Source organism: Globicephala melas, chromosome 11 (genome assembly GCF_963455315.2).
Source record: "Globicephala melas chromosome 11, mGloMel1.2, whole genome shotgun sequence".
Classification (NCBI taxonomy): Eukaryota; Metazoa; Chordata; class Mammalia; order Artiodactyla; family Delphinidae; genus Globicephala; species Globicephala melas.
In genome coordinates this window covers 86,054,351-86,074,147 of record NC_083324.2, presented here as the reverse complement: position 1 = coordinate 86,074,147, position 19,797 = coordinate 86,054,351, and the positions used below count along the sequence as shown (strand labels likewise).

The 19,797-nt window shown below is 42.4% G+C and overlaps 1 protein-coding gene across 10 annotated transcripts in view; it reads left to right on the top strand.

Moving 5' to 3' along the window:
• The window catches only part of CDKAL1 (CDK5 regulatory subunit associated protein 1 like 1), a 651,341-nt gene that overhangs the window by 630,130 nt on the left and 1,414 nt on the right, over positions 1-19,797 (top strand). The window lies entirely within an intron of this gene.

Below are 19,797 nucleotides of genomic sequence, written 5' to 3'. Positions count from 1 at the left end.
TAACTTTGAGTTGTGCCTAAAATAATAGAACCATGAATATCTTTGTTTTCTAACATAGTTTGCCATGTTTGAAATTTAAAGGGCTTTGGAGAAATAAATTTTCTCCTGTCCCTCAATCTCCCCAGTGTAATTCTATAAAATTACTGAGAAACATAAATGTACAAGCCATGTGTCAAGTCAACAGTTATCTGGTAGGAAGTCAACCTATAAATATAGGATCCAGTAACTTTCAGATTTGCCACCACTTGAGAAAGAAGTCCAAAGGACAAAAAAAAGCCAAAAACTGTTGCAGATTTACCTTATCAAGGTCAGTATTTTCCTTCTAGAGGCCCCTGGCTCCCAGGGATTCTTTCCTGCAAACATCCACTTTGAAAGAATAGAGTATCCCTCAAGCACATAAACTTTGTGGTCTTACTGTATAGATTTTGGAATTTTGGTTTTATCCCTTACAACTGTGTGCATTGGCTGCTCACTTACCATCTCAAGGTATGTTTCCTCTTTTATAAATTGGGGATAATGGAATCTATTCCATAGGGTAGTTCTGACAATGAAGTGAGATGATGCATGGGAAGCACTCAGCAGTACTGGCACAGAGGAAGTGATCAGTGACTATGCGGTACGAAGTTGGTGGCATGGTGATGATCACTGAGGATTTATTTGGGCCTAGTTAACCGAGATGCTAATATCGCATCCACGACATATATACTGTGAGAAGAGGAGTTGGTCATTGGTCTTTTCAGTCATATTTATAACCAACAACAGCGTTTTTTAAAGTATAGTTACCTAAAATAAATACTTTGTGATCGTGTTTCTAAGTTTCCCCTTTTCGTTGACTTTGAGTGCTATTTCTTTTCTGCTGTCCTTCAGATGAGGTCAGTTCCTCTGACCAGTCACAAAGTATCCATAGTGTGGGATAGTGTTATTTGCTACAGCTTTTTCTTTTAAATATTCTTGTAGGAGGTGGTTTTTCCATGCTCTGTACTATATAATCTGAAAATAAACACAATCAATCTGCCTAATTGGTCTCCCTGTTTCTACCCTCTATAAAAATCAGATCATGTCTTTCTTGTGCTCAAAATCTAGGGTTCCATATGACCTAGCATATGTACCCAGCAGAATTAAGAGCAGGCACTCAGATAGATACTCGCTCTCTTTGTTGCCAATTGTATTGTATGCCAATGTTCACAGCAGCATTATTCACAATAACCAAAGGCTGGAAACAACCCAAGTGTCCATCAACAAATAACTGGATAAACAAAATGTCTTTGATACGTCGATATATACATACAATGGAATTTTGTTCAGCCCTAAAAAGAAGTGAAGTTCTAGTACATGCTACCGCATGGCTGAACCTTGAAAACATTATGCTAAGTGAAATAAGTCAGGCACAAAAGAACAAATATTATGTGATTCCACTTGTATGCAAGATCTAGAATAGGCAAATCTGTAGAGCCAGAAAGTAGATTAGAGGTTATCAGAGGTTGGAGGTAGGAGAGTTGTTTCTTAATAGTTACTGAGTTTTCTGTTTGGAGTGATGAAAAAGTTTTAGAAATAGACAGTGGTGATGGCTGTACAACATGGCAGATGTAATTGCCACTGAACTGTACACTTAAAAATGATTAAAATGGTAATTTTGATGTTATATATATCTCACCACAGTAAGAAATATTTTTAAAAAGTCTCGGGTTTCCCATGACACTCAGAGTGGAAGCCAAAGGCCCTGCACTGGCCTACAAGGCCTAGTGCCTTGCATACTCCTCCGTTGCCTCTCTGACATCATCATTTACCCTTTTCCCCCTCGAACACACTGGGCCGGCCATACTGGCCTCCGTGCTCCACCTGAGATGTGAACACAGCAGGTTTGCTCCCTCAGGAGGGCCTTCCCACTTGCTAGACCCTCTGCGTGGAACGTGCTTCTGTTAGATGCCCACATATCATGTCTGTCCTCTCCTCCATTCAGGTCTCTGCTGAAGCCCACCTTATCAATGAGGCCTTCCTGAGGAGCCCTCTGTTGAGTAGCAGCCCCCACCATCTGTCACACCTAGTACCCCCTCTGTCCTTACTCTGTTTCTCTCCACGGTACATCTCACCATCAGACATACCAAATATCTATGTTTCTTTGTCTCCAGCTAATACAGTGGAAGGCCCATCCATGAGGGCTGAGCTATTTTGCTTTGTTCACTCCTTTGTCCTTAATGTCTGGAATAGTGCCTGGCATAGAGCAAATGCTCACTCAGTGTCTCTTGAATGAATGAATGAGTGAATGAATATATTTGTGCTGGAGATATATGTGTATCCCTTACTTAAAAAGGATTGCAGAACCAAATATCTGGTCATCCTATATATTAGTTAGCTACTGTCACTATAAATGCCTCATATATAACAACCACAAAACCTTAGTGGGGTTCAGCTAATCTCGACTGGGCACACTCACACATCTGCAGTCAGCTGTGGGGTCTCTGAGTGGATCTTCTGATCTAGATGTGGCTGCTGACATGCCTGGTGATTCAGCTGGCAGCTGGCAGGTAGCCACAACTGGAACCACTCGGATGAATCAGCTCTGCTCCATGTGTCTCATCCTACAACAGGTTAACCTGGAAACGTCCTCATGGTAAAGGCAGAGGAACAGGAACAGCAAACAGGAATGCACAAGAGCTTTCCAAGCCTTGGCATACGGCATGTTTGATAACATGCCATTGGCCAAAGTAAGTCACGTGGCCAAGATCAGGGAAAGCACTAGGCAGTTATGTGACCGAAGGCACAGCTAGGGGAGCACGAAGAGTTGGGACCATTGCTGTATTCAGTCTGTCCCAACCTATGAAATCCTGGACTCTTTTGCTTGTGAGCTGCACATCGTTCCACCCTCTTTCTGTAGCCCCAGATAAATTACATGCTGCTTTAGCCTTTGAGCCAGTCATCCCAGCTCTACAACTCACTGTCTTGTTTTTAGTTACTGAGTTGTGAAACGGGAAGGGTTAGATCTAGTTTTTAAAATAAAAGAAACCCCTCATTTTTCACATAAAGAATCTAAAATCTAAAAGTTAGGAGTTAAAGCTCTTTCTCATGGTCTTCGATTAGGAAACTTCCAGTTCTCTGGAGGATGGCAGTTATTCTCTGAAGTGTATGTACCCAGCAACTCAACATTATCACCCGTAGGGCCTGTGATAGGCAGAATAACAGCATCCCAAACATGCCTATGGCCTGATCCTTGGAACCTGGGAATATGTCAGGTTACATGGGAGGCAGGGGATTTAAGGGTGCAGGTGGAATTAAATTTGCTAATGAACTGACTAGAATCCTGCAGCCTGTGGAAGAAAAACCACATTCACAGAAAGACAGACAATGAAAAGGCAGAGGACTATATACCAGATGAAGCAACAAGATAAAACCCTAGAAAAACAACTAAATGAAGTAGAGATAGGCAACCTTCCAGAAAAAGAATTCAGAATAATTATAGTGAAGATGATCCAGGACCTCAGAAAAAGAATGGAGGCAAAGATCGAGAAGATGCAATAAACGTTTAACAAAGACCTAGAAGAATTAAAGAACAGACAAACAGAGATGAACAATACAATAACTGAAATGAAAAATACACTAGAAGGAATCAATGGCAGAATAACTGAGGCAGAAGAACAGATAAGTGACCTGGAAAACAGAATGGTGGAAATCACTGCCACAGAACAGAAAAAAAGAAAAAAGAATGGAAAGAAATGAAGACAGCCTAAGAGACCTCTGGGACAACATTAAACACACAAACATTCGCATTATAGTGGTCCCAAAAGGAGAAGGGAGAGATAAAGGACCCGAGAAAATATTTGAAGAGATTATAGTCGAAAACTTCCCTAACATGGGAAAGGAAATAGCCACCCAAGTCCAGGAAGTGCAGAGAATCCCAGGAAGAATAAACCCAAGGAGAAACATGCTGAGACACATAGTAATCAAACTGACAAAAATTAAAGACAAAAATTATTAAAAGCAACAAGGGAAAAACAACAAATAACATACAAGGGAACTCCTATAAGGTTAACAGCTGATTTCTCAGCAGAAACTATACAAGCCAGAAGGGAGTGGCATGATATATTTAAAGTGATAAAAGGGAAGAACCTACAACCAAGATTACCCTACCTGGCAAGGATCTCATTCAGATTCAACGGAGAAATCAAAAGCTTTACAGACAAGGAAAAGCTAAGAGAATTCAGCACCACCAAATCAACTCTACAACAAATGCTAAAGGAACTTCTCTAAGTGGGAAACACAAGAGAAGAAAAGGACCTCCAAAAACAAACCCAAAACAGTTAAGAAAATGGTAATAGGGACATACGTATCGATAATTACCTTACACGTGAATGGATTAAATGCTCCAACCAAAAGACACAGCCTCTGGATACAAAAACAAGACCCATATATATGCTGTCTACAAGAGACCCACTTCAGACCTAGGGACACATACAGACTGCAAGTGAGGGGATGGAAAAAGATATTCCATGCAAATGGAAATCTAAAGAAAGCTGGAGTAGCAATACTCATGTCAGATAAAATAGACTTTAAAATAAAGAACATTACGAGAGACAAGGAAGGACACTACATAACGATCAAGGGATCAATCCAAGAAAAGATCTAATAATTATAAATATATATGCACCCAACGTAGGAGCACCTCAATACATAAGGCAAATGCTAACAACTATAAAAGAGGAAACTGACAGTAACACAATAATAGTGGGGAACTTTAACTCCTCACTTACACCAATGGACAGATCATCCAGACAGAAAATTAATAAGGAAACACAAGCTTTAAATGACACAATGGACCAGATAGATTTAATTGATATTTGTAGGACATTCCATCCAAAAACAGCAGATTACACTTTCTTCTCAAGTGCACATGGAACATTCTCCAGAATACATCACATCTTGGGTCACAAATCAAGCCTCGGTAATTTAAGAAAATTGCAATCATATCAAGCATCTTTTCTGACCACAGCGCCATAAGATTAGAAATCAATTACAGGGAAAAAAATGTAAAAAACACAAACACATGGAGACTAAACAATATGTTACTAAATAACCAAGAGATCACTGAAGAAATCAAAGAGGAAATCAAAAAATACCCAGAGACAAATGACAACAAAAACATGACAGTCCAAAACCTATGGGATGCAGCAAAAGCAGTTCTAAAAGGCAAGTTTATAGCAATACAATCCTACCTCAAGAAAAAAGAAAAATCTCAAACAATCTAACCTTACACCTAAAGGAACTAGAGAAAGAACAAACAAAACCCAAAGTTAGCAGAAGGAAAGAAATCATAAAGATCAGAGCAGAAATAAATGAAATAGAAACAAAGAAAACAATAGCAAAGATCAATAAAACTAGAAGCTGGTTCTTTGAGAAGATAAACAAAATTGATAAACCTCTAGCCAGACTCTTCAAGAAAAAGAGGGAGAGGACTCAACTCAGTAAAATTAGAAATGAAAAAGGAGAAGTTACAACGGACACCACAGAAATACAAAGCATCATAAGAGACTACTACAAGTAACTCTATGCCAGTAAAATGGATAACCTGGATGAAACGGACAAATTCTTGGAAAGGTATAACCTTCCAAGACTGAACCAGGAAGAAATAAAAAACATGAACAGACCAATCACAAGTAATGAAATTGAAACTGTGATTAAAAATCTTCCAACAAACAAAAGTGCAGGACCAGTTGGCTTCACAGGTGAACTCTGTCAAGGATTTAGAGAACAGCTAACACCATCCTTCTCAAACTCTTCCAAAATATAGCAGAGGAAGGAACACTCCCAAGCTCATTCTGTGAGGCCACCATCACCCTGACACCAAAACCAGACAAAGATACTACAAAAAAAATTACAGACCAATATCACTGATGAATATAGATGCAAAAATCCTCAACAAAATACTAGCAAACAGACTCCAACAGCACATTCAAAGGATCATACACCATGATCAAGTGGGATCTATACCAGGGATGCAAGAATTCTTCAACATACGCAAATCAATCAATGTGATACAACATATTAACAAATTGAAGAATAAAAAACATATGATCATCTCAATAGATGCAGAAAAAGCTTTTGACAAAATTCAACACCAATTTATGATAAAAACTCTCCAGAAAATGGGCTTAGAGGGAACCTACCTCAACGTAATAAAGGCCATATACAACAAACCCACAACAAACATCATTCTCAATGGTGAAAAACTGAAAGCATTTCCTCTAAGATCAGGAACAAGACAAGGTGGTCCACTCTTGCCACTATTATTCAACATAGTTTTGGAAGTCCTAGCCATGGCAATCAGAGAAGAAAAAGAAATAAAAGGAATAGACATTGGAAAAGAAAAAGTAAAGCTGTCGCTGTTTGCAGATGACGTTACTATACATATATAATCCTAAAGATGCCACCAGGAAACTAGTAAAGCTAATCAATGAATTTGGTAAAGTTGCAGGATACAAAATTAATGCACAGAAATCTCTTGCATTCCTATACACTAACAACAAAAGATCAGAAAGAGAAACTAAGGAAGCAGGCCCATTCACCACTGTAACAAAAAGAATAAAATACCTAGGAATAAACCTACCTAAGGAGACAAAAGACCTGTATGCAGAAAACTATAAGACACTGATGAAAGAAATCAAAGATGACACAAACAGTTGGAGAGATATACCATGTTCTTTGATTGGAGGAATCAATATTGTAAAGATGACTATACTACCCAAGGCAATCTACAGATTCAGTGCAATGCCTATCAGATTACCAGTGGCATTTTTTTTACAGAACTAGAACAAAAAAATCTTAAAATGTGTATGGAGACACAAAAGACCCCGAATAGCCAAAGCAATCTTGAGGGAAAAAATTGGAGCTGGAGGAATCAGGCTCCCTGACATCAGACCATACTGCAAAGCTACAGTAATCAAGAAAATATGGTACTGGCATGAAAACAGAAATATAGATCAGTGGAACATGATAGAAAGCCCAGAGATAAACCCATGCATCTATGGTCAACTAATCTATGACAAAGGAGGCAAGGATATACAGTGAAGAAAAGACAGTCTCTTCAAAAAGTGGTTCTGGGAGAACTGGACAGCTACATGTAAAAGAATGAAATTAGAACACTCTAACACCATACACAAAAATCAACTCAAAATGGATTAAAGACCTAAATGTAAGACCAGACACTATAAAACTCTTAGAGGAAAACATGGGAAGAACACTCTTTGACATAAATCACAGCAAGATATTTTTTGACCCACCTCCTAGAGTAAAGGAAATAAAAACAAAAATAAACAAATGGGACCTAATGAAACTTAAAGGCTTTTGCACAGCAAAGGAAACCATAAACAAAATGAAAAGACAACCCTCAGAATGGGAGAAAATATTTGTAAATGAATCAACGGACAAAGGATTAATCTCCAAAATACATAATCAGCTCATGCAGCTCAGTGTTAAAAAAAGAAATAAACAACCCAATCCAAAAATGGGCAGAAGACATAAATAGACATTTCTCCAAAGAAGACATACAGATGGCCCAGAGGCACATGAAAAGGTGCTCAACATCAATAATTATTAGAGAAATGCAAATCAAAACTGCAATGAGGTATCACCTCACAATGGTTAGAATGGGCACCATCAGAAAATCTACAAACAGCAAATGCTGGAGAGGGTGTGGAGAAAAGGGAACCCTCTTGCACTGTTGATGGGAATGTAAATTAATACAGCCACTATGGAGAACAGTACGGAGGTTCCTTAAAAAACTAAAAATAGAACTACCATATGGCCCAGCAATTCCACTACTGGGCATATACCAAGAGAAAACCATAATTCAAAAAGACACATGCACCCCAATGTTCATTGCAGCACTATTTTCAATAGCCAGGTCATGGGAGCAACCTAAATGCCCACTGACAGACGAATGGATAAGGAAGATGTGGTACATATACACAGTGGAATATTACTCAGCCATAAAAAGGGATGAAATTGGGTCATTTGTAGAGACATGGGTGGACCTAGAGACTGCCATGCAGAGTGAAGTGGTGGTGGGATGAATTGGGAGATTGGAATTGACATGTGTACTCTAATATTGTATAAAATAGATAACTAACAAAAAAAGAAGTTAAACTTCAAAATAAATTTGCTAATGTACTGACATCAAAATAAAGAGGTTTCCTGGATTATCCAGGTGGGTCCAGTGACATCACAAGAGACCTTAAAGTGAAAAGGCTCCGGGAGAATCAGAATCAGAGGGATGAGAATGCTGACTTTGCAGATGGAAGGGAGTCACAGCCACGTAACATAAGCTGGAAAAGGCAACGAGACGGATTTGTCCCTAGAGCCTCCAGAAGGAGGACGACACCTCACTTGATTTTAGTCCAGTGAGACCCAGTTTCTTTTGGGTTGTTTGAGGTCTCAGTTCTTCGTTGGCTGTTCGTAGAAAGTCTCCCTCAGTTCCTTCTCATGAGGGCCTCTGCATAGGGCAGCTCGTTTCCCCCAGAACAAGCAAACAGAGAGAGTGAGAAAGGTAGAAGCCACAGTTTTTAGTATCCTAATTTCAGAAGGGACATCCCATCATTTATGTGGAGTGTAATTAATTAGAAGCAAGTCAGTAAGTTCAGTCCATCGTCCCGGGGAAGGTGTTACACAAGGACGTGGCTGCTAGGAGGTGAGGATCGTTTGGGGCCATCTGAAAGGCTGTCTGCCATGCTTTTATAGTGATATAAATGATTAGATCTCTTAATATTAGTCTTCTCTCAGTTATTTTTTTTTAATTTCATTTATTTATTTATTTTTGGCTGTGCTGGGTCTTTTCTGTGCGTGGGCTTTCTCTAATTGCGGCGAGCGGGGGCCACTCTTCATCGCGGTGCGCGGGCCTCTCACTGTCGCGGCCTCTCTTGTTGCGGAGCACAAGCTCCAGACGCGCAGTAGTTGTGGCTCACGGGCCTAGCTGCTCTGCGGCATGTGGGATCTTCCCAGACCAGGGCTCGAACCCGTGTCCCCTGCATTGGCAGGCAGACTCTCAACCACTGCGCCACCAGGAAGCCCTTCTCTCAGTTATTTTAATGACTTTTGGTAGAATCATCATTTTTTATTTTTAAAAAATTATCCATGTTCAAAGTAGAAGGGGAGAACGGGCATACCTTGGAATGGATGTTTGGAAGAACACATAATAGAACTTTGGAAGTGATAGGAAAATAGGTAGAGATGTGAACTTTTTCAGATGGCTGAGTTCAGTGTAATTACAGTGAGTATGTACCGTGTAATTTTTCTTAACTAGTTTATCTGAACTTTGCAAGATGAATAAACGTCATGGTGATCTGAAGGAAACATTTTACATGTTAGCTCATCATTTGTGAGATTCTTTGAGACAGAACAAAGCACCTGCCATCTCCTTTATTCATTTTATGCAGTTCATGGAGCTCAGTGATGCTAAAACCATATTTCCAGTGTCATTGAAAGTGATACTTAGGATGAGAGGTTTGCATTGTGATAGCAGTTAACATCACCCATGTTTTTTGTTGTTGTTGTTATTTAAAACAAACATCTGCCAACACACCCTCATGGTTACCTCTTTGGACAAAATCCTTAGGAGTAATTATTTTGAGTTGAATTGATTAAAGATTAACTTTAATGCCCCCAATTGTTATGTCCATCTGCATCCCAGTTCACAGCTTCCAGTGTACACTCCATGGAACGAGGATCGTTTCGGTTCTGGTTTAAGAGATTATCAAAAGGACTTCATTGTCAGTGAAGCATTTTGACCCAATTCACTTTTTCTTTAACTTTGCCACACCTGTGGAGCAGCTTTAGTTTGTACTAATGCTTATTTCCAGCCAGTAATTCGGAACAGATGAGTTCTGATTTCTGCCACTGTCATGAACGTTGTGATCACAGACTTCATAGTTCTAAGTGAGCCTCTTGGTCTGTGTGCACGCGTGTGTGTGTGTGTGTGTGTGTGTGTGTGTGTGTGTACATCTGTGGCTGATATTTAATTAGCAGAAGAGAGAACTATACTATTAATTTGGGATCTGATTCTCTACCCTACCTGCCCCACCCCTCTTATTTTGGTACGTGTTAACAAGTCGAAAATCAGGGAAGTGTAAGCTTATTTGAATGGACATTTTGTCCTAGGTTCAAGAAAGATTAAGAAGGTCAAAGACGGGGACTTCCCTGGCGGTCCAGTGGTTAAGACTTCACCTTCCAATACAGGGCGTGCGGTTCAATCCCTAGTCGGGAAGCTAAGATCCCACATGCCTCGTGGCCAAAAAAAAAACAAAACAGAAGCAATATTGTAACAACTTCAATAAAGACTTTAAAAATGGTCCACATCAGAAGAATCTTTAAAATAAAAAAAAAGGTCAAAGAAGATGAAGGCATTCAGATAGAAGCCCGCAGTGGAGGGTTGAGAAGGCATTACGGAGCCTGAGCAGTCACCTTTGTTCATCTCTCCTCACCAGGGACTCATGCAGCAGTGCGCGTTAGGGCTGCTTATGTGAAGGGGTGCCTCCTTAAGTTTATATTTTAGGGATAAAATGCAATTGTGATAGAGATACCTTTCTGCTATGAAGATAATTTTGTATTCAAAGCAAACTCTTCGAAATTAGGGGATTTAGAGGTTCTTTTCGAATAGTGTACCGCGCTGCATAATGTATATTTTAAGACAATTTCCTTGTATTGATCACATATTTGGTTTCGATAGGTTTTCTGCATAGGCCATATGTTCAGGCTTGGTTGAAAAAAAGATGATTCTAAACTCTAATTTATCTAGAGTTACAAGATATCAAACAATTTTTTCTTCCTCCCTGTTAGCTTCCACTTCAAGCTGTAACAGTGCCTCTGAGCCATGAGAAAAATTTACACATAAGAAATATTTTGAATTTATTAAAAGAAGTTCAGAGCTTAAGAGTCATTTTCAGATCTCTTGAGTAGGGTGAAATCCGCTCTTACAGGAAATAATTAGGTTGGGCAAGTGCCGAGCTTTGGTTTTTGGTAGGATTATTATCTCTTTCGTTTAGTGCTGTTCAGGTCAGAGTGTTGGGCATCCAGCAAGGGAGGGATCACCGAGACCACGCAGGGACACGTCAGATCTGTTCCTTTGGTGGACGTCAAGCCAAAATTATTCAGAATATAATCTGAAACGCACTTGATCGTACGGCAGACAGTTTAATAATTTATGTTTGGCCTTATTAGCAGAGCCTTGGGTTTACTCTGCTATCACCAAAATAAGATTCAGAAAACTAAGATAATAGTGATTTTTTTAGAGAGTGTGTGTGTGTTCTGGTTTAAAACTTCTTCTTTGCAGTTTTAATGATCTGATAAACAAGTACACTTTTGAGGTGAGGGGGAAGAGGAAAAATTACATATGAATAATTTCTGATTTAGAATTGCTCATGCCCAAAAGTGATACAGAAGAGGCTGACAGTACTGTGCTGTCATCATGTGAGTCCGTGAAAGAGATTTTCAAATGTCAGTTTTCTCCCCAAATAAATGATAAGGTATAATTGATTCCAAGTTTAATTTGTTGATCCTGTTACATGACGATATACCAGTAACGCTAATGGACTATACGTATAACATTCTTTCCAGAGACTGCAAGAGCTAGAAAATACTACCATCTTTGGCTCAGAGATAATGGGCACTCCTAATTATGTGATATTAAGATGCTCCCAGTTTGAGAAATGTCTAGAAGTATATTGGAGAAAGGTACCTTGGCCCCTGTAATCCCGTGTCCGTCCTGGTATCCAGTAATGACACGAAGCACAGGGACAAAGTTGTCTGTCGGTCCGGGAAGGGAAGCTGGCATGTGGAATGTGATTGCTGGCCCATGGCAACACCTGCAGGCGGCAGGGACCGAAGAATTCATTTAGAAGCTGCACTGCAAGCTGGGGAGACAGGTGGCAACTCTCTTACAGGGATGTCTTTTATTTGAGCAGAACCAGACCAACTGTTCCTCATTAAAACACATTTTGCAACACGTTCTAATGTGAGCAGATCAAGTATGTGTGCGTGTGGGCATGTGCGTGTGTATGCAGAGGAAACCCGGGATGTGCCGTCCACAGGTCACGTTTACTGAGTCTCAACATGGCCCAGAGCTGCAAGACAGGTCGCGTGCAATGTCTCTGCCTGACCTGGGGCTGGCTTTCCTGGAAGGGCCTTCTCTGGGGAAACACAGAATAACACCGTCACCTCCATGTAAAGTGGAGAAAGTCTGTTTGATAGGAATCTTGATACTGGTAGTTATTTTAATAATTATTCAGTGCCTTGATTTTTCTCATTTCTTTGCATTGCACTATAAATGCATCTCTGATATGTAACTACCAGGCTAGACTTAATATGTCTAAAGCCAATCCTCTCCTCTGCTTCCACATTTACACCTACTGTCTGTAAATTGGGTGAATACTTAAAGTTGGGAGAAACCTGTGTTAACTACTTCACTGGGCGGTTGGGAGGATTAAAGGAGAGAAGGCATGGAGAATAGAGCCCTTCTGGGCACATGGGGAACATTCCAGAAACACTGCTTCTTCTACTTAGTATGTTTACCCAGAGCTTGTCGTCCACCTTTCTTGCTGGATCGTTATGCCTCTGGTTCTGCACCCATGTCACAATTTATAAACATTTTTGGTGAGGAGGAATGGCAGGAGAGGCCACTGAACAGGGTGGCTTTCTAACGTTGGAAGGGCAAGTTCATCAGCTCCCAAGAACAGGATCCTTGCAGCTATATGAAAATATGAACACAGAATGCAAAGGAACAAGGAGAAACCCAAATATCCCTTCAGAGAACGTTGATTGACCACCTTCTAGGTACCCTCCGTTTCCTTCAGGTCTGTTTCTTTTGGCTGAAAGAGCTGTGAGGAGGACCAGTAAGGGTGGCCCTGGAGGCCTGTTTTCTCAGCGGGTCTGGTGAGCTCCACAGAAGGAAAGGGCCTTAGAGGAGGCCCAGCCCTGGTGGCCCCTTCTTCCTCCACCAGGCAGCTTCAGGATCAGCCGGCCATACAGTTGCCGGGAGGCGCCCTGCACCCCTCTCCTGGTAACTGTGTGGAGCCCGAGGCTTCCGCTGGAGCGGGTCCTCTTGTGCAGCTCGTTCAGCTCTGCGTGCACTGAGCGCACCTTCTGGTGGGACGGCGAGAGCTTGGGGGATCACATACGCTGTGAGTGCCGTGACGAGGGCCAGCCGGCAGGACACACAGCCCACAGAGTGGGAGCTCCGGTGCATCTGAGCTGGGTGCTGGTTGAGAGGGTCGAGATCTGTCCCGTCGAGATCTGACACGTCCATCAGAAGAGGGGCAGGGGCGCATGGTGGCTGGAGGCGAGATGGCAGGGTCAGGCGGAGAGCAGAGTCGTGGCGGTGACTGTGACTTCTTTTCTTCCTCTTTAGTTTCCTTGAAAGCAGCGTTACAGCAATATTAGGTATTAGAAGAAAAGGCAGACATAAAAAGGGCCCGTGGCACATCTGACAGGGGAATTCCCCCTTATAAATGGTGGTGTCCAAGTCTCCCTTCTTATATAGTATGGTTTTAGTTAAGAGCCTTTCCAGAAGGCTCACCCCACAGACTGAGAGCCCGGGGAGTAGGAGGTGCCAACTTCACGGCGGGCGTAGCTTCTCCCTCGCGGGTTAGAGCTGCGAGGACAGCATCCGGGACAGGACATCACCCTCCCGGCACTGCTGGCAAATGCTGTGGGAGGCTCTGCCCTTCTCCGTCTTCCACGCCACACTCCTGGAATGGAGTATAATGGTGGCCCTTCATCGAAACCTTCTGTATTCCTGGCACTCTGCCCAGGCTCTGGGCATGCGAATTCTAACTCTTTCAATAACATCTTAAAGTAGATACTGGTCTCCCTACCTCACAGAAGAGGTAACTAGGCCTGGAGAGCTTAAACCACTTGCCCGGGGTCACACAGCTAATAAACATCTGAGCTTGGATTCGGTTTCTGGTCTGCCATGCTCTTCATTATACTGTGCCCCTCCTGATGATACGTGTAAGAAACAAAAATAGTTTAAATTGATAAACCATGTTTGAGAAGCAAATAAAATAGTGACTTTGTAATTTTACAAAAATAATATCTGAGGCAGTTTGCATATTTCCTTAGGACCATAAAATACCATGGAGTGTGTTCATCTTTTTTGAATCTTAAATGTTCAAGACACAATATATGTACCTCGTTTAATCCTCATAACAACCCTATGATGTGCAGATACTTACTCTATCTCAGGTGATTCTGTATGGAGGCAAAAGAGAGGACAAGTTATTTGCCCAAGAATTCTCAGATGGAGCTGGGATTAGAGCCCAGAGCCCATGCACTTACTGCTTCTAGAACAGGTCCCATTTGTTTCTCTGGTGATAAAAGTGCCCAGGTTAAAGGCCTCTCCTTCCTTTCCCTAGCAATACATGTATAACTGCTAGAGAAGAAGGAAATAATTAGAGGTTGACTGTTGTTACCGTCCCAACTGTCTTTATCTTTAACTGATTGAAATCTGATCCCTGAAGGTTCTGAACATCAAAGTTGTTTTTGATTTGGTTTGGTTTTTTTGGCATGTATATGTGATGCTACTCTAATAGATGTATTACTTTAGTAGGATTTGATAAGCTGTACTTTTGAAAATTACAATATGTTTAAGAATTAGGAAGTGAGTATGTTTAGAAATTAATCAAGGGAACAGTGAGATTTACAAGGGGGGAAAAGCATGTTAATCAAAGTTAACACTTTCTTAATGTGTCCTTAGTCTACTATGACCGGATAAATACGTGGATCTTTTTGATTGAACGAAGGTCATATCCTGCTTTGTTTCTATCTGTTTTGTAAAAGGCATTTGTAAATGGAATTTGATTTCTTAAGAATTATAAATCTGAGAGTTGATGTTTAATTAGTTTTAGTAAATAATAAAATTTCTTGTATTTGTTGCATTATAGCTTGAGAGATACAAGTGTGTCTTAAATTTCAAAGATTAATGACTTGGTAATGTTTAAGAGGTTTCTGGAAGGCTCGAGCCTTCTGTTTACTTTCCAGAACTACTGACTCTGCCAGGTTTTTCTCTAAAGTCAATTGTATACGTTACTCTGCGCGTGTGTGTGTCTAAACTTTATCTTGCTATTGGTTATGTATCATCACTTCACCTGTAAACCCTTTTTATTTTCATTACCGTCTAGAAATACTACATTATTTTATATTCATGAATGGTGCTTCTGACTGTGTGGAAATCATAATAGTTGTGCATTTATATGTTTGAGAATCTTGGACTTTATGAGAAAGTCCTTGTATTTCCTGTATTTCTAAATTGCTTTTCCTTCAGTATCACAGTGGTAGTGACAATTGACATGTACAAAGCTAGCTGGCAACAGATCACTCTGTCATCTGAGAAACTTTTTTTCAATCTTATATTTTAAAACATATCGTCAAACTCCTTTAATCAAGATGGTGAACTGGTACAGGGTGAAGATAATAAAAGAAGCACAGCATGGCAGAGACAGGCTGCATTTCCTCTCTCCTGCTGTGTCATCAAGCTCTCACCTTGATCTTAGGGAGAATGGCAGGGTGGGCTTCTTGTGGGGCTGCGTATGGGTGCCACGGTACTCCACACGATCCTGTGATGCAGACTTGCCCCCAGGGACAGGAGAGTGGCTTGCCACCATATGGGTCCGTTATGTTCAGATGTGTTAAATGTTTGAGTGAGGGAGGGAAAAATCAGTGCCCAAGAAAGAATGACTGTGTTGAACCCAGCCACAGATAATCCACAATGCTGCTTTAATAGGTGCCTTTTATGTTTTGAGCAAAATTTTATGGCAAATGAGTTGGAAGGAACAGAGGAAGAAATTCTGTGAAACTCTTGTTAAAAGTTGAAGGGTCGTGGGGCTTCCCTGGTGGCGCAGTGGTTGAGAGTCCGCCTGCCGATGCAGGAGACGCGGGTTCGTGCCCCGGTCCGGGGAGATCCCACGTGCCGCGGAGCAGCTGGGCCCGTGAGCCATGGCCGCTGAGCTTGCACGTCCGGAGCCTGTGCTCCGCAACAGGAGAGGCCACAACAGTGAGAGGCTCGCGTACCGCAAAAAAAAAAAAAAAAGAGTTGAAGGGTATTTTCAGGCTGAGTGCACAGGTACTTTACCTGTACTGCACCTTTGTGAAGCAGAATATGTTAAAAAACCAACCCAATGCTTGATGCTTTGAGACTCACCTAGTCCTGCCCGGGGCAGCATGACCCCTGGCCCCCAACACCAGTGATCACCGAATGGCAGCTTCTGGGATTGCATGCACAGAACCAAGGTTCATTTTTCAGAACTGGGGGTGGGACAGGAGCAGATCTTCCCTGAAGCTAGTAGAGCTTAAGATTCAGGGCCTGACACTTTGAGGGGCCCCTTCCAAGGCCCTGTTCTTAATTTTGTATTGAATTTTTTTTTTTTAAGAGAAAGCATCAGGCCCCACAGTGTCTGGATCTGTGAACCTCCTGAAGTTATTTGCAGGGTGTGAGCGAGGCTGTGTGTATATGTGCACGGATGCCTCCACAGTTTTCTGGGGGAACAGTCTGTAGTCCTCACTGCCTTCTCAAAGCCATCTGTGACTTAAAAAGGTTAAAGAACTCAGGCCTAGGAGAACTTAATCAGCCTCTTAGTTCTTGTCTCGTAAACCCAAGCCTAGGAAGTGATGGTTTAATTGCTAGAGGCAACAACTCAAGACCCTTTTACAGTTGTGCGCATCGATCACCAGAGACATAGCTAAGCGTGTTTTTGATCAGTTGTATCTCATCTGGAATACTCATCCTCATATCCGTTCATTCACTCATTCGTTCGTTCATTCATTTCTGAACACTTGCTGAGTACCTGCTCTGTGTTTGCCGCTGTGCAAGAACCCAGAGATGAATTAGGCAACCTCTCTGCTTTTGAGGAACTCACAGAGCTTCCGTTATTTTAGCTGTAGAAGGCTGCATTCTTTCCCAAGGTTGAGTGCTGTCCTTGAGACCTTGGGGCTATTTTTAACCATCAAAATGAAAGCTTGTCAACATATTCCCAGCTCCAAAATATCATGCAGAAAGCCAATCGTACAAGAGAGCGGTTTCCCGGGGCAGGTCTGGGTGCAGCCGTCACTGCTGCGGGGACCACGGCTCCGTCTGTGCAGCTGTGACCTTCTTGTCAAGGGCCCCCAGTGCAGGAACAGCAGCAGGGTGTCAGCCCAGATCCCTGAGGAGCCCAGAAGTAAATGATGGCTCGACTGCCACTGGGGTTGAGAGATTCATCCTTGTGGACAAAAGCTATATTAATTTTGCAATCAGTCTCCTATAGTCAAAGCAAGAGTTCTTCCATATCTATCACAGGCAAGTATTAGCTGGTGGAAATTGGGCTGTGAAAGTTCTTCTCGTTTCCCCATTCCTCTTCTTTGTCCCTCCATTACCCACTCACCTGAACTCAGCTACTGTTGATTCTACATTAAGTGTCTGTTGTGCCCTCCTTTCCGTGCCTTCCGCCATCTTCCCAACACAGGTCCTCAGCACTGTCCACCTCATCTGTCGCCACAGCTTGCCCCCGGATTCTCTACCCCCACCTCCCCACTCCCCTCAATGCACCCTACACCTTCGTGCCAGAGTTACCTTCCATAAAGCACCCTTCCAGTGCTTCTACTGTGCATGGCGGGGCTGCCATTCCACACAGCGGCCGAAGCTGTCCCCAGATTGTTCGAGAGTGTGGAAGGAAAGAATAAGCCACGTGAAATGGTTGTTCGGAGGCATCTTGTGCTTCTGTGGCTTTCTTGCACTTCCACAGCCGCGCCTCTGGCTCGCCCCCTCCTCCCAGCCCCGCAATGTTTCTTCCATCCCGGATTCTCCTTCCCCACCCCGCCTCCATCTCTTAAAGTGTTATTCAGGTTTCAACAGGGGAGACACTGATTCTAAGGCCTGTGCATAAGGTGGAAATCTTATAGCGTGGAATCAAAATTACACGTCGAAACACTAGAACCTCCCTGAGAGTGGCCAGGTGCCCCCTGTCCCCTCCTCCCCACACCTGCTGAGACGCATCAGGGGACAGAGACCCCCTACAGAGTCTCACCGTCATGTCTCCTAGCTCCTCGTGTTCTCTCCAAGCAGGGTTTCCCAGCCTTTCCATGTCAGGCACATGGCACACCAGAGTGGATGCAGAGGCTGCGCGTGGGGGTGGAGCCCTGTGGCCACTCAGACCCCTTCAGGTGCCCCTTGGGGGTCGGGGCAGCCCTCCTGCAGCGGTGCGCCAGCTGGGAGTCCCTGTCCTAAGGGACGTGTTTGATGAATAAAATGGCTTCGTGGTTTTTTCCTGTGTCATTCTTCTTCTCCTGAGTAGATATGGTTGCATCCCTAAAAGTTAGATACGTCTGTGATGACTCCACTCTACATAAATTCTACCCTTCGTGAAGTCGGCCTTGATTCTCCGTAAACACTGTTTGTCTCTTTCATATAGTTTGTGTATAATCTGGAAATTTATGAACTTGGTCTGACCCTTCAAGGAAAGGAACTATAGCTTGTACGTAGCTTGGCCTACCAGGCCTATGGTAGGTGTTTGAATGTGCCTGTGTTGAAGGAGTGAGTGATAGCTTCTTCTTACATCAAACTAAAAAACTTGTGCACGGCAAAGAAGACCATCAACAAAATGAAAAGGCAACCAGCTGAATGGGAGAAAATATTTGCAAATCACATATCTGATATCTGATGAGGGGTTGATATCCAAAATATATATAAAGAACTCATACAGCTCAATAGAAAAAAAAATCTGATTTTAAAAATGGGCAGAGGGGCTTCCCTGGTGGCGCAGTGGTTGAGAGTCCACCTGCCGATGCAGGGGACATGGGTTCGTGCCCCGGTCCAGGAAGATCCCACATGCCACGGAGCGGCTGGGCCCGTGAGCCATGGCCGCTGAGCCTGCGCGTCTGGAGCCTGTGCTCCGCAATGGGAGAGGCCACAGCAGTGAGAGGCCCGCGTACCACAAAAAAAAAAAAAAAAGAAAAAGTGGGCAGAGGATCTGAATAGACAGTTTACCAAAGAAGACAGACAGATGGCCAACAGATGCGGGAAGAAGTGCTCATCAGCACTGATCATCAGGGAAATGCAAATTAAAACCACAATGAGATGTAACCTCATACCTGTCACAATGGCCATCATCAAAAGAGATAAGAACTAACAAATGTTGGTGAACATATGGAGAAAAGGGAACCCTCGTGCACTGTTGGTGGGAGTGTAAATTGGTGCAGCCACTCTGGAAAACAGTATGGAGTTTCCTTAAAAAACTAAGAATAGAACCAACATATGATCCAGCAATTCTACTTCTGAGTGTTTACGCAAAGGAAACAAAAACACTAACTCAAAAAGATACATGCATCCCATGTTCACTGCAGCACTATTTACAATAGCCAAGAGATGGAAGCAACCTAAGTGTCCATCAATGGGTGAATGGACAAGGAAGATGGGGCGTATGTATACAATGGAGTATTACTCAGGTGTAAAAAAAAAAGGAAGTCTTGCCATTCACAACAACATGGATGGACCTTGAGGGCATTATGCTAAGTGAAATAAGTCAGAGAAAGACATAGAATCTAAAAAAACAAAACAAAACCGAATATATAGATGCAGAGAGCAGATTAGTGTTTGTCAGACACAGGGGGGTGACAGGTGGGTGACAGGGGTGAAGGGAGTCAAAAGATACAAACTTCCAGTTATCATGTAAATATGTCCTGGGGATGTAACGTACAGCATGCTGCCTATAGTTAACAATACTGCATTGTGTATTTGGAAGTTGGTTAGAGAGTAGACCTTAAAAGTTTTCATTACAAGGGAAAAAA